Below are 13415 nucleotides of genomic sequence, written 5' to 3'. Positions count from 1 at the left end.
GCAGAATGATGGAAGCCTCTTTCATGGGGGAGGAAACTTCCAGGAAGTTGGAGGACAGATTTTGGCAAAGCGCTAGCGACACCTCATCCCTGGAGCTGGACACAACACTGGCCCCCACCTGCATTGTTGTTGAGACAAACTAGGGGCAGCCTGCCAAGACAGTTGATGCTGCTGTAGCAAGAAACCCCCCAACACCCTTAGGAGAAAAGAAAGCAGCTGTGCTACAAGCCCTTCCAATGCGGAGCCCTGCCCTACCTGGGAAAAACAGTGGAGAATTTCTCCTCCCCCTGAAGAAATTTGGTGAAATTGTCTCCCAAATTTCTCTGACCGCAAGTAAGGTGGAGAATTTCAAGAGGCCATTTATGCACAGCTCTATTTATCGCTGCTTCCACATTCCTGATATTTCATTCATTCATTCATTCATTCATGCATTCATTCATTTCTATACCGCCCCATAGCCAAAGCTCTCTGGGCAATATGTTAGAGCAAAACAAACAAACAAACAAAACTGTTTGCCAACCCTGATTTAAATCATCATCATCATTATCATCTGAGCATGTGCAGCTTTGCGTTTTGGAAGTCATATTACTACTATGGAGTTTGTTTCTGCCACCCCAATGCTAAACACATTTGCTTGGGAATAAGCATCATTTTGTTGTAGAAAAGGATATTTTAAAATGAGCACCTGCAACTGTGCCCAGCTGGTTTCCCACTGACTACAAAAAGGCTTTAAAAATGAGAAGGATGCCATGGGGAGCAGCATGAGCCCTGGTGGGCCCTGGCATGCCCACACCAGTTGAGGTGCTGATGCCAGACCTCTTTGCCACTGCCTCCACCACCTGCCACTCTCCGGGTGGTCATTTGGGGGCCATCTGGATTGTGGGGCCCTCGACTCCGGCCCCGAGTTCCAGCCCCAGGTACATTACTGACTGCCAGTCACGAAGCCTTAGAGCGGCATTTCAACCGTTTAGAATGGGGAAAAACTGTGCAACAGGCAAGAAACTACTGCCAAGCTGTGGTGGTCAGGGGAAGGGGGCATGGCCATCCGGGGAACCTAGAGAGCCAGATTGGGACCCCAGGAGGGCCATATCCAGCTCCCAGGCCTGGGATTCTGCATCCCTGTTCTACATTCTACTGTGACATACAGAAGGCATAGAAGACAGAAATGTTGAGTGCCTTGCCAATAAACAAGAGTTCCTCCTGTTGGAGGTCTAGGGATGGGACCTGGATTGGACCCGAGGGGGTTATTCAATTATCCTTCCTTGTAAGGCTCACATAGTTATAATGATCGGAAAGCAGAGTGAGGCTCAGCAGCCTCTGAGGCAGCCCCGTGGTTTGAGATGGGTGGGACAGGCAAGAACTGAAAGCAAGGACGGCAGGATTAGGGAGAGCTAGGCAGTGGACAGAGTTATCAAGGGCTGAGTTGACCCAGGAGATAAATATCATGTTTTGGATGTTTTTTTCTTCTTTTTTTACTGGAACCGTGTAAGCTGCCCTAGAAATAAATTGCATTGAAGGGTAGGATATAAATGTATGAAATGTATCACGTTGCTAGGACCTGCTAATCAAAAGGCTTGATGTAGGTCAGATTTCACTGGCTGCCAGCGTATGGGTGGAATGTCTCCCTGTACTTCCTAAGGTGTGTGTGTTGTGGGGGGAGCTTCTGCCAAGAAACTTCTGGTGAGGACTCACTGCTTTCTGCTGCCAATTCATAGCTTCCGGGCCAAAGCAGACATTCTGAAAATGCATAGTATACAGCTACCTATTCAGTTTTGATTATGTTAATTATGGATGTGTGTGTGGGGGGGATCCTTATCAGAAACACTGTCACTGGGGAAGGGAGGTTTATACCTTTATGCCCCAGTGCGATCAGAGTCTGAGTTGTCCCCCCTCCTCCATGGCTAGAATGTAGAGGGGGGGGGAATCCCATTGGCTCCAATGGGATGTTTTCCCTACCTTCTGGGCATGCGTGAGTGTGGGATTTGGATTTGGGCTGGGGGAGTAAAGATAAAAGTCTTCCCTCCCAACACGCCGCGTTTCTGATAAGGATCGCCTCCCATCCTCTGCCTGTAATTAATACAAACTGGATACATAGCTGCATACTCTGCATTTTCTGAGCATTTGGTTTGGCTCTGATTTGTTTGGAAAGTGAGGAGTTGGCACTTATTTGTATGTCTGGGTAGCTACATACTTCCCAGGAGATGCCACTCCGGAGGCTTGAATCATAGAATCATAGAATAGTAGGGCGGGAAGGGGCCTACAAGGCCATCGAGTCCAACCCCCTGCTCAATGCAGGAATCCAAGTCAGAGCATCCCTGACAAATGGCTGTCCAGCCTCGTCTTGAATGCCTCCAGTGTGGGAGAGCCCACCACCTCCCCAGGTAATTGGTTCCATTGTCGTATTGCTCTTACAGTCAGGACGTTTTTCCTGATGTTCAGACGGAATCTGGCTTCCTGTAACTTGAGCCCATTATTCCGTGTCCTGCACTCTGGGATGATCAAGAAGAGATCCTGGCCTTCTTCTCTGTGACAACCTTTCAAGTACTTGAAGAGTGCTATCATATCTCCCCTCAGTCTTCTCTTCTCAAGGCTAAACATGCCCAGTTCTTTCAGTCTCTCTTCATAGGGCTTTGTTTCCAGTCCCCCGATCATCTTTGTTGCCCTCCTCTGAACCCTCTCCAGTTTGTCTGCATCCTTCTTAAAGTGTGGTGCCCAGAACTGGACACAGTACTCCAGATGAGGCCTAACCAGTGCTGAGTAGAGGGGAACTAGTACTTCCCGGGATTTGGAAGCGATGCTTCTATGAATGCAGCCCAAAAGAGCATTTGCCTTTTTTGCAGCCACATCACATTGTTGCCTCATATTCAGCTTGTGATCGACAACAATTCCAAGATCCTTCTCGCTTGTAGTGTGGTTGAGCCACGTATCCCCCATCTTGTAACTGTGCATTTGGTTTCTTTTTCCTAGGTGCAGAACTTGGCATTTATCCCTATTAAATGTCATTCTGTTGTTTTCTGCCCAGTACTCCAGTCTATCCAGATCACTTTGAATTTTGTTTCTGTCTTCCAAAGTATTAGCTATCCCTCCCAATTTTGTGTCATCTGCAAATTTGATCAGCATTCCCTGCACCTCCTCCTCCAAGTCATTAATAAAAACGTTGAAGAGCACTGGGCCCAGGACTGAGCTCTGCGGTACCCCACTCATTACCTCTCCCCAGTTTGAGAAGGTCCCATTGATAAGCACTCTTTGAGTCCGATTCTGTAGCCAACTGTGGATCCACCGGATCGTTGTTTCATCTAGCCCACTTTGAGCTAGTTTGCTCATCAGGATATCATGGGGCACTTTGTCGAAAGCTTTGCTGAAGTCGAGGTATATGATGTCTACAGCATTCCCATGGTCTACAAGGGAGGTGACTTGATCAAAAAATGAGATCAGATTTGTTTTTGACAAATCCATGTTGGCTTCGAGTAATCACGGCATTGTTGTCAAGGTGCTTCCAGATGTATTGCTTTATGATCTGCTCCAGAATTTTCCCAGGGATTGATGTCAGACTGTCTGGTCTGTAGTTCCCAGGTTCCTCCTTTTTTCTTTGGCTTGGAAGAAATACTTGTCCACTGAAGTGCGAATTTGACTGTTCTGTGCAATGCTGGTAGGGTCTACATGCTCAAAATGATCTACAAGAAGTAATTCAGGGTGCAATCCTATGCAGGTTTAGACAGAAAAAAGTCCTAGAAGTCCCAGCATTCCCCAGCCAGCCTGTCTAAACCTGCCTAGGATTGTTTCCTTAGTCAATTACAGGTTACACAACTTGCTCAGCATTGAGAGAGCAGTTAATTCCAATTTGCAGATTCGTCCATTTTTCTTTCCTTTCCCCCTCGCTTTCCTACATTTGTAAGTCCAACGAAATGCAACAGCAGATAGAATTTCATATACATGTTAGTCTGTTACAGCAGTACAAAAAAGGAGTCATGTGACCCTTCGAAACAGGGACAGGCAACTTTTTCTGTTGAGGGCTGCATTCCCTTGTGAGTAATCTGTTGGGGGCTGCATGTCAGAGGTGAGTGGAATTCTAGCTAGCAGCGGGCAGAGCCAGTGCCAAACGTGGGTAGGTCACCCTTTTTCTTTTTCTGACACCCGTTTTTCTCTCTCCCTCTTCCTTCCCACACAAGAGGCAGCCCTGGAAGGGATAGACTAATCTTGCCAGAGGTCTGATAACATGCAAAGGGATTTTTGCAATGAAGTTAAGCCCTAGAGTTTGCCCATCCCTGCTTTAAAGACGTCCATGAAAGTGTATGCCACAATAAATCTGTTACAGTGCAATCCTATACATGCTTACTCAGAAATAAGCTCTGTTAACTACGAACCTCCCAAACTATCATCTCTTCCAAACATAGGGATGTATGAAAGTGACTTACCTTTTAACGAAATTGATTCGAGGTGGGGGGGAGGTACTCCGTCCCTCCCCCCGAAATTCTGGCTGGGAGGGGAGGCGCTCCATCCCTCCCCCCCTGAATCCTGGCCGGCCGGGTCCGCAAATGGCGGCGGCGCAAATGGCGGCATTTGCGTCTCTGTGGTCAGCCGTGATAGACATTTACGTAGCCTATCACGGCTGAGTAAAAAACAAAAACGCGCGTACGCAAAATGGCGGCGGCATGGCAGCGGTGGCAGCGGTGGGTCTTCCGACCGGCTGCCACTGCCGCCATTTCCAAGTTTAAAAAAAAAAAAAGCCGTGATAGGCTACATAAACATTTACGTAGCCTATCACGGTGTTTTTTAAAATTTAGCCGTGATAGGCTACGTAACTCTTTACGTAGCCTATCACGTTTTTGGGGTTTTTTTTAAACTTGGAAATGGCGGCGGTGGCAGCCGGTTGGAAGACCCGCCGCTGCCACCGCCGCCATGCCGCCGTCAGAAAGATTCACCGAAGGTAAGTCCCGTCCCGGGGGGGCGGGGGGGGTCAGACCGTTTCGCCACCGATTTCGGGGGGCCGAATGCGCTGGCATTTGGCCTCCCCGAGATTTGTGGCGAAATTCTCTGACATCCCCACATACCAAAGTTTTGTGCCAATTTTGTGCCACAGATCTCAAGTTTTCTGCCAACACCAAAAGCATGAAAATGAGATACTGTTGGTGTGGGCATGGTGAATGCTAAAGAATCCACATTCTCATATCTAATCCAAACCTATGCCAAAGTTTTGTTCTCTTTTCTTTCACAAATCCTGAGTTTTGTTTCACACATCCTGAGTTTCCAGCACCAAAATTTTGTTTCACAAATCCTGACTTTCCAGCACCAAAATCCTGATTTTCCAGCACCAAAAGTGTGAAAATGACATATCTTTAGGCTTTCACCTTCCTGGTGAAGGAAAAATTTTGATGTTCTCTTATCTCCTCCGAAGCTGTGCCAAAGATTTGTGCTAGTTTTGTGCTCTTTTGTGCCACAAATCCCAAGTTGGAAAGTGGGTTGTAACCCAGTAAGCTCATGCGAATGTATTGAAATATCTGAACAACTAACAGTTATTTTAATGAGGGAAACTCCTTATTTATGAGGAAGAAAGACCCATTGAATAAAACTTGGGATTTGCAGGACAGAACAACACAAAAGTTTGTGACCCATTCGGAGGTGATATGAGAATGTTTTTTGTCTGCGTTAACTCCTGAATTTGATGCATCAGTACGCAGTTGTGGGTGACAGCACAAAACTCAAGATTTGTGACACAAAACAGCACAGAACTAGTACAAAACTTTGGCACAGGTTTGGGCAAGATATGAGAATGTGGAATTTTTAGCATTCACCATGCCACACCAAGGGCCCAGGAGCTGGTGGCGACAACAATTCCCTGGAATAGGAAAATGGCTGCCGGTGCAAATTCTGAGGGCCCAGGTAAGGAGCTAGGGGCTCACACTGTGAAGCGGGAGTGGCGGGGAGTGGTATTTGGCTATCCAAATCCTGCTTCAGCGCCAGAGGCTGAAGCAGGTTGGAAGCCCCCCAAAGCAGCCTGAAATGAAGTGGGCCCACCTCTGAAGCCCCAAGGCAGCCTCTGTGGCAGATCAGGGGGTCCCTGCACAGGTCTAATACATACTCGCCTGGGAATATGTCCTATTGAACTTCATGGACTTACTTCTGAGTAGACATGCATAGGATTGCACTGTTAGTCTTTCAGATGCCACAAGACTCCTTTTCATATTGGCTAGAATGTACATTTGATTTTAAAATCGGAACTGCCTACTTTCTGTATTGCATTAGCAGTATTCAGAAGATGCATTTACAAGCAGCAATCTTAGTACTGCTTGTAAAAATGTCATAGAAATTCACTTACATGTTTCTAAACAGGTTTTAAAATCAAATCTGGGTTCCAAGGAAGACTGTCATATATAAGTTTCACATATGGTGTGGGAATCTATTAAGGTCTCCTATGGATCTCATGTACAATTTTCTGGCTGCCATTCATATGCCTTTGAACTTGAAGTAACAGTCCTCTTGCTTTACTTGCATTTAATGGCTCTTTGTTCAATTAATAATCCCTTATAACATGTTAGATTGTCACTGTAGGTAATGGTATCACAGTCAGGCACAATTGCTACAAAGTTGCATTTCTGGAAAGGGCTAGACTGTAAACTCTGCTTTGTTAACCATTTGCTAAACCTCACCTACTCCTCATTTATTTTTAAGTAACCCCATTCACTGAGGTCAATATATGTTGTTATGCGCCTCTCTCTTCCTGCAAAACAGACCCAAATTTACTGCAGTTTCATTTTAAAAGATTACTCCTGAGAGCCTGCTTCAACAGTGCTTTATGCCTAAAGCCTAACAAATGAATATACCATATATCTTAAGTATATTTTACATGATGTTGAATGGCAAATGCATCTGAGATGCCCCCTGTGGAAATGAAAAGCTTACTCTGAATTTATGCTACATTAAATCCTATAAATGCATGCCACTTTAAATTGACAATTGTGAACTAAGGCCCACTAGATTTAGTGAAATAGTGTATCATCAGGTTAAAAAACAAAGGTATGCCAAAATCCCCAAGCCCATTAATGTCTCCACTATTTAATTTGAAATTTCCTCTTCCCTGTGCCAATTACATTTTAACTTTCTTCCTGTGAAGTTTTAAAGTGCACTGCCTTATTTGACACATACATAAGTCTGATTAAAACAGCCCAGAGTGGGATAAAAAATGTTTTCCTTTCTTTAGTATGAAGCACCTGGCAGCAAAAGGAACGTTTCTGTAAAGCCTTATAGGCTATTAAAGGCATTCCTCCTTGTCCCTAGAGAGACTCGACTCCACTTATTTTTATTTCCCTTTTTAAACCTATGAAATTACATCACTTTCCCCCTCCCTCTTTGGTTTACATTTTATTGTATTTTTCCACATTGTTCTTTGGGGTATTTGTATTTCTGTTTAAATATGCTAATAATTAAAACTGCTGTGCTGTTTGGTCACCAGAGATAGATAGTGGGAGAGGAGATGACTAAGGTTGGCAAAGTTTTGGCAATGGAGGAGGATTATAGGCAATCAGCCATGCTGTCAGTCATATGACTAAGGCAGGCTTAAAGAAAGGCGTTGGAAATGGGAATTGGTTTGACTGTATGGGCCTTTGATCTGTCCCTACAAAGACTGGCAAAGTCTGAAGGAAGGAAGGCATGGCTGAGACTTTAAAGCTTGCTCAACTCGAAAACAGTGTGGAAAATGCATGAAACTAATGACTGTACTGAAATGCATTTTCAACATGGGTGATAATCAAGGGTTAACGTTTTTGTGTATACCTCACTCAAAAGGAAATTAACAATCACTGAAGGAAACCCAAAATGGGATTTCTTGCTCACATACAGCCATTGTCTTGAGTCTGTCGATGAATTTTGAATAAGAGTGTTTTGTTTAAGATGGTTGCACCAATGTATGCTACTTGGTGAGTACAAAGGAGATCACAGTTAGTTGTCGAACCTCTTGTTCCTGTTTTTTATGATGGAGGAAAGCTGGGATGACGTTGAAAGTAACATGAAAATGACCAAAACAGTACATGCAATGTTTAAACACCAGGTCTGAGATAAATCCCAAAACAAATTTGAGGAAGAGACGTGAGGAAAAGGCATGAATGTTGAAAAGTTTTATGATTTTTGCCACCTCCTTCCAAAAGTTTGGAATTGTAGGGCAGACCCACCAAATGTGTTGGTTGCCTGCTCTTGCTCTTCTCCAGTGCCAGTATAAAACCATTATTCCTTGACTAGCTTGACTCAGTTTAACCGCTATGGAGGGAGCAATCCTATGGCCGCTAGTCAGTGGCTAGATGGCCATAGAATAGGTCAGTTTCTGGGAACCAACCTTCCCCCCTCCTGCGCTGCCTCGGAGGCACTCAGAATGGTCCCGTGCTCCGTGCTTGGAAGAGGAGCGCAGAGCTGCGAAAACAGGGCATTCTGGGGGGCGTTTTGGGGCGGGGAAGGCAGAAATACCGGTATGACACATCCTATGTGTCGTCCGGCAGCTGCCCCCCCCCACTCTGCCTTCCTGCAGCTAGACAGCCGAAATCAGCTGTCTAGCCACAAATGCAGGGTGGCTGAAGCACGGAGGGGACAATCCCCTCTGTGCTTCTGCTGTCCTGCATTGGATAAACGGTCACCTCTGAGTTCAGAGGCGGCCGCCTATCCCCATAGGATTGCGCCCTAAGAGACCAATCACATAACACTTTGAAGTGGATTCCTCCCCCCCCCCGCAATACATAGTTCAGGGGCAACAATGTATTAGATGCTTTGTGATCACTCCCTCCAGAGCTCGAACCCCCACCTGCTACGTTTAACAGCTGAGCTATCCAGCCAGCATGCGACTGTGTGCCCACCTTCAGCAGCCTCCCCAATAGAGTGCCCTCCAGATGTTTTAAAATAACCACCCTATCATCCCTGACCATTGGCTGTGCTGGCTGGGGCTGATGGGAGTTGTAGGCCAAAACATCTGGAAGGCACAATGTTCAGGGATGCCTGTCCTACAGCAAGGAAAGCCCTTCCCCTTGTTAGTGATAGTGCTGTGCATGAAAAAGCACTGAAAAAATGCCAGGTAATCACACCCAGTGCTGGAGCCCAGACCCAGCATTGGTCCAGGAGCAGCCACTGGTGCTGCTGTGCCAGCATTTGCCTTCACAACAGTGCTATGCGAGAACGTTTGTTCTGTGCTGGCAGAAGAACAAGGATGGTACCTCTCCATTCTTTTTGTACAGCATCATGGTGGTCCTTTGGGCACATCTTAGAACCGTAAGTCAGTTGTATGTAATATCCTGGAGAAAACGTTTGCCTTGCAGGAAGACTAAAACTAAACTATCAAGGGGCTGGAGCAACTCCCCTATGAGGAAATGTTACGTCTGGGACAATTTAGCTTAGAAAAACGGCGAGGGAGGGGAGACATGATAGAGGTGTACAAAATTATGCATGGGGTGGAGAAAGTGGATAGGGCGACATTTTTCTTCCTCTCTCATAATACTACAAGCCAAGGTCATCCCATGAAGCTCATTGGTGGGAGATTCAGGTGAGGTAAAAGGAAGGACCTCTTCACACAGTGGAATCTGTGGAATCTACTGCAATGAGATGTAGTGATGGCCACCAATTTGGATGGCTTTAAAAGGGATTGGACAAATTCATGGAAGATAAAGCTATCAACAAGTACTAGTCATGATGGCTATATGATACCTCCAGTATCAGAGGCAGTATGCACCTGCATACCCATTGCCGGGGAACATGAGTGCAAGGATGCTATGGCATTCATGTCCAGCTTGTGGGTTGCCCTTGGGCAGCTGGCTGGCCACTGTATGAACAGAATGCTGGACTAGATGGACCTGTGGTTTGACCCAGCAGGGCTCTTCTTGTGTTCTCATGTTCAGACAGTGTGACACAATATAGTTGTGGCAGTATAGGACACAGACGCCAGAGAGTCAGGGGCCTGTTTCTTACAAACAGCAGATAAAATAATAATCTTCTGTCTTGGTGGTACAGTTTCCATTTGCATAGCTGAATATACCAGATGCTGAGGAACCTGTATGATAAGATGCTGTTGCACTCATGTCCTGCTTCTCAGCTTCCCATAGACATCTGGGTTGCCACTTTGGGATCACTCTGGCTGCACTAAATAGACCTTGGGCCTGATGCAGCAGGGCCATTCTTAAGTTCTTAATATCTTTCCAGACACCCCCAAAATTTCTGCAGTTGGAAAACTGCATGTCAGAAAGAAGGGCCCTACCCTCACCTTGTCCTTGACATGTTGGTTTTCTGTGGTTCTATCTGGATGTATATAATGTGCATGGTGACCCTTGTTTTACCTTGCATACAGGCCTTTATGCATGTCTACTACAGAAGTAAATCCCACTGAGTTCAGTGGGACTTACTCCCAGGTAAGGATTTCAACTTTAGTCAGATCATTTCTTAAGCACTGAGCTCGAGGGGAGTACATTCTTCTTTTCATCTCATCCCATCTGCCAAGCATGCTATCCAAGACTACCTCACAAATAATTTTAACCAAAATGGTTCACTGACACTTGATCGGCCTAAACTAGGGATGGGCAAAGGAGCAATGTTCAAGATCGCTAGGAATCTCCGAACATCGTCTCGCTGCTCATCTTGTGCCCGATTCCCGTTCGCATTTGCGAGCGCTGCTCACTCTGCGCAAATGGGAAACTTGTGCAAATTAAGCAGCGATCGACTGTGAAATTGCTGCAAGTTTCCCCAAATTTGCACAATTTCCCCCCAAATTTGCACAATTTCTCCCAAATTTGCAGTTTTCCTAATTTGCACATTTTTTGTCCATAGACTACAGTGCGGTTGATTCAGTCTGCAGGGGACATTTATGCAAATTAAGAAATTTGTGCAGAAATGAACGGGGAAGTTTTGCAAATCAAACACAAGCGCATGCCCAACAATTTGCGAACATTTTTGGTGGGTATGTGCTTGCGCTTGGGGCTTTGAACAGGGCTTGCTGACATGTTTTGCAACAGAAAACGAAATTCTCATACATCCCTGGCCTAAACCTAAAGCTTAGGTGCAGACGTTTGGAGGCTGCCAAGTGATCACTTGTAGGAGAGGGTGGTGCTTCTGCACGGCTTGTGTCCCAGCAGGATGTGTGGAGAAGCACTCTTTGCATGCACTGGCAGCTCCACATGGGGGCTGGATACACACCTGCCCTGACATACCTCGATTACATCCAGTCAAAAGGGAGTCACAGATCTCAGCACCCATGTAAGTACCCCTGTGTGGTTGTAATACTTCATGCAGTTGTTGTATGCACTCCGTCCCACCCAGTGAAGGCTGGTGGCTCTGATTTCGGTGGGGATACGAATCCATTCTGGGTTTCAGTCAGAACCAGCCAGAATGCTAAAGGAGCTATCCGTAGTGCTGAACCCTATCCCCAAAATGGGTTCAGCAGCTTGGATACCTCCTTTCTGGCTGAAACCTGGAATGGATTAACAGCCCCACCAAAATAGGAACCATCTGCCTCCGTCGGTCCCACCTCAGGGACATCGGAGGCTGCCTTATCCCAGGCCATTTTTGACCATCCAGACCAATATTGTGTACTCTGACTGGCAGAGTCTCCCTAGGTCTTTCCCAGCACTTGCGCCCTGGTCCTTTTTTAACTGGAGATGCCAAGAACAGAATCTGGGATCTTCTGCTTGCAAAACATGAGCGCTGTCAATGAGCTACAGTTCCATCGTGTCACATGTCAAGTGGGGGCCCTCAGAAATTCCCTTACATCAGGGATATGCAACCTATGGCCACAAGCAGCCATTGGCCCAATTTCACATAGCCCTTGCCTTAGTTTCAAAAAAGTGTGATCAGACCTCTGGCAAGAGCAATTTGTCCCTTCCCTGGCAGCCAGCTGGGCAGGAAGGGATAGGGAGAAATGGGGGTGACAGAAAAAGAAAGAGAAAACTGGCAGCCCACCCGCTTGGGCTCTGGCCCCACCCACCTCAACATGCGTCCCCCACCAGATCACTCATTCAAGAATATGGTCCTCAGCAGAAAAACAGGTTGCCACACCTGCCTTAGGGGCCTGGGAGGATCTGCTGCCAATTCTCTGTGTTGGGGCTAAGCCAGCCAGCCTTCCCCAACCTGATGCCCTCTGGATGTGTTGGGACTACAACTCCCAGCGTCCCTCAGCCAGCCATGCAGGCTGGGGGATAGAGGGAGTTTTAGTCCAACACATCTAGAGGACACCAACATGGGGAAGGCTGAAATAAGCAATAGTCTTGACACTCTGAATCAGGGACAGGCAACCTGGTACCCTCCAGATGTTTTGGCCTACAGCTCCTATAAACCCTGACCATTGGCCTTGCTGGCTGGGACTTATGGGAGTTGTAATCCAACACATCTGGAGGGCACCAGTTTGGGGAAGGGTGGGCTAAGGATTCTGTTGTAACTGGCCTGTGATTCACAGACATCATTGTTGGTATAACAGAAGAGATGGGAAGGAAAGCTTGGGAAACACCAGTGGTTGCCCTTCTCTTCTTCGGCCACCACACAGGAGAAAACTCAGTAATGGAGTTCACAGGATGAGCCTCCGGAATGTACCTGAAATATTTATGTCTGGACCCATCTTGTTCCTGTGATTAGCACCCCCCCCCCAAGTAATTATGTAGTGAGGTAGTTCAGATTGTATTTATTTATCAAAAACCACCACAACAAAAGATGTCATTTGGTATAGAATGTTCCCCCTCTCCTGTCCCACAATAAGAAAATTACAACATATTTCTGATTAAGAATATGCAAACTTGTATAACATTAATTGGTCCCAAAGAAAATTATGAATGTGTTCCATTTTCCTGTATATACTCATCTGACATTTTCCCCCACCCACCCCCATCTATCAGCTACTGAATTATCAATGCTTATTATCTAGTTCTACCTTTGACAATTCATGACAGCCCCAGCACTCATCTTATGACTTTGAAAACCATCAGGGAAGGATCATTCTGGCAGCTTTCATGTGTGCCTATAATTGAAGGTGGAAGAAGGCTTGGGATTGCAGTCAGATCTGGTATGATATATGCAAGCTTTCCCTTGCTGACCACTAAAACAGGCCTCTTTAAGCCAAACATACATACATACATACATACATACATATATATATATATATTTAATATCTCACAGGCTCCTCCTTGGGGATGCATGTAAAACGTGAGCATGTTGTAAGTTTGCAAACCCAATTTACTATGCTCGAGGTGGCAACTTTCTCTCCCCCTCCCTCCATACCTGCAAAACACGTAGCTTTTTATATTGAGCTTTATGACTAGTGATCTCTGAGCTTTATTATCCTTGTCATCTGCAACACTCTGCAGAATCAGCAGAAAGGCATAGAGTTACCACAGCACGATCTGGTTTCTGTTCATTCGGGATAATCAGCTTCCTGTGCTATAGCTGGGGCCTGTAGCATCTCTGTC

General features: G+C 46.0%; 1 protein-coding gene across 1 annotated transcript in view; it reads left to right on the top strand.

Annotated features, from left to right (window-relative positions):
- The window catches only part of ATP8A2 (ATPase phospholipid transporting 8A2), a 519580-nt gene that overhangs the window by 171269 nt on the left and 334896 nt on the right, over positions 1–13415 (top strand). The window lies entirely within an intron of this gene.

This window comes from Heloderma suspectum, chromosome 3 (genome assembly GCF_057233095.1).
Source record: "Heloderma suspectum isolate Gila_16-S chromosome 3, 16-S_ref, whole genome shotgun sequence".
NCBI classification, from domain to species: domain Eukaryota; kingdom Metazoa; phylum Chordata; class Lepidosauria; order Squamata; family Helodermatidae; genus Heloderma; species Heloderma suspectum.
Note: the sequence above shows the minus strand (reverse complement) of the source record. Positions and strands in the feature narration are given on the sequence as shown.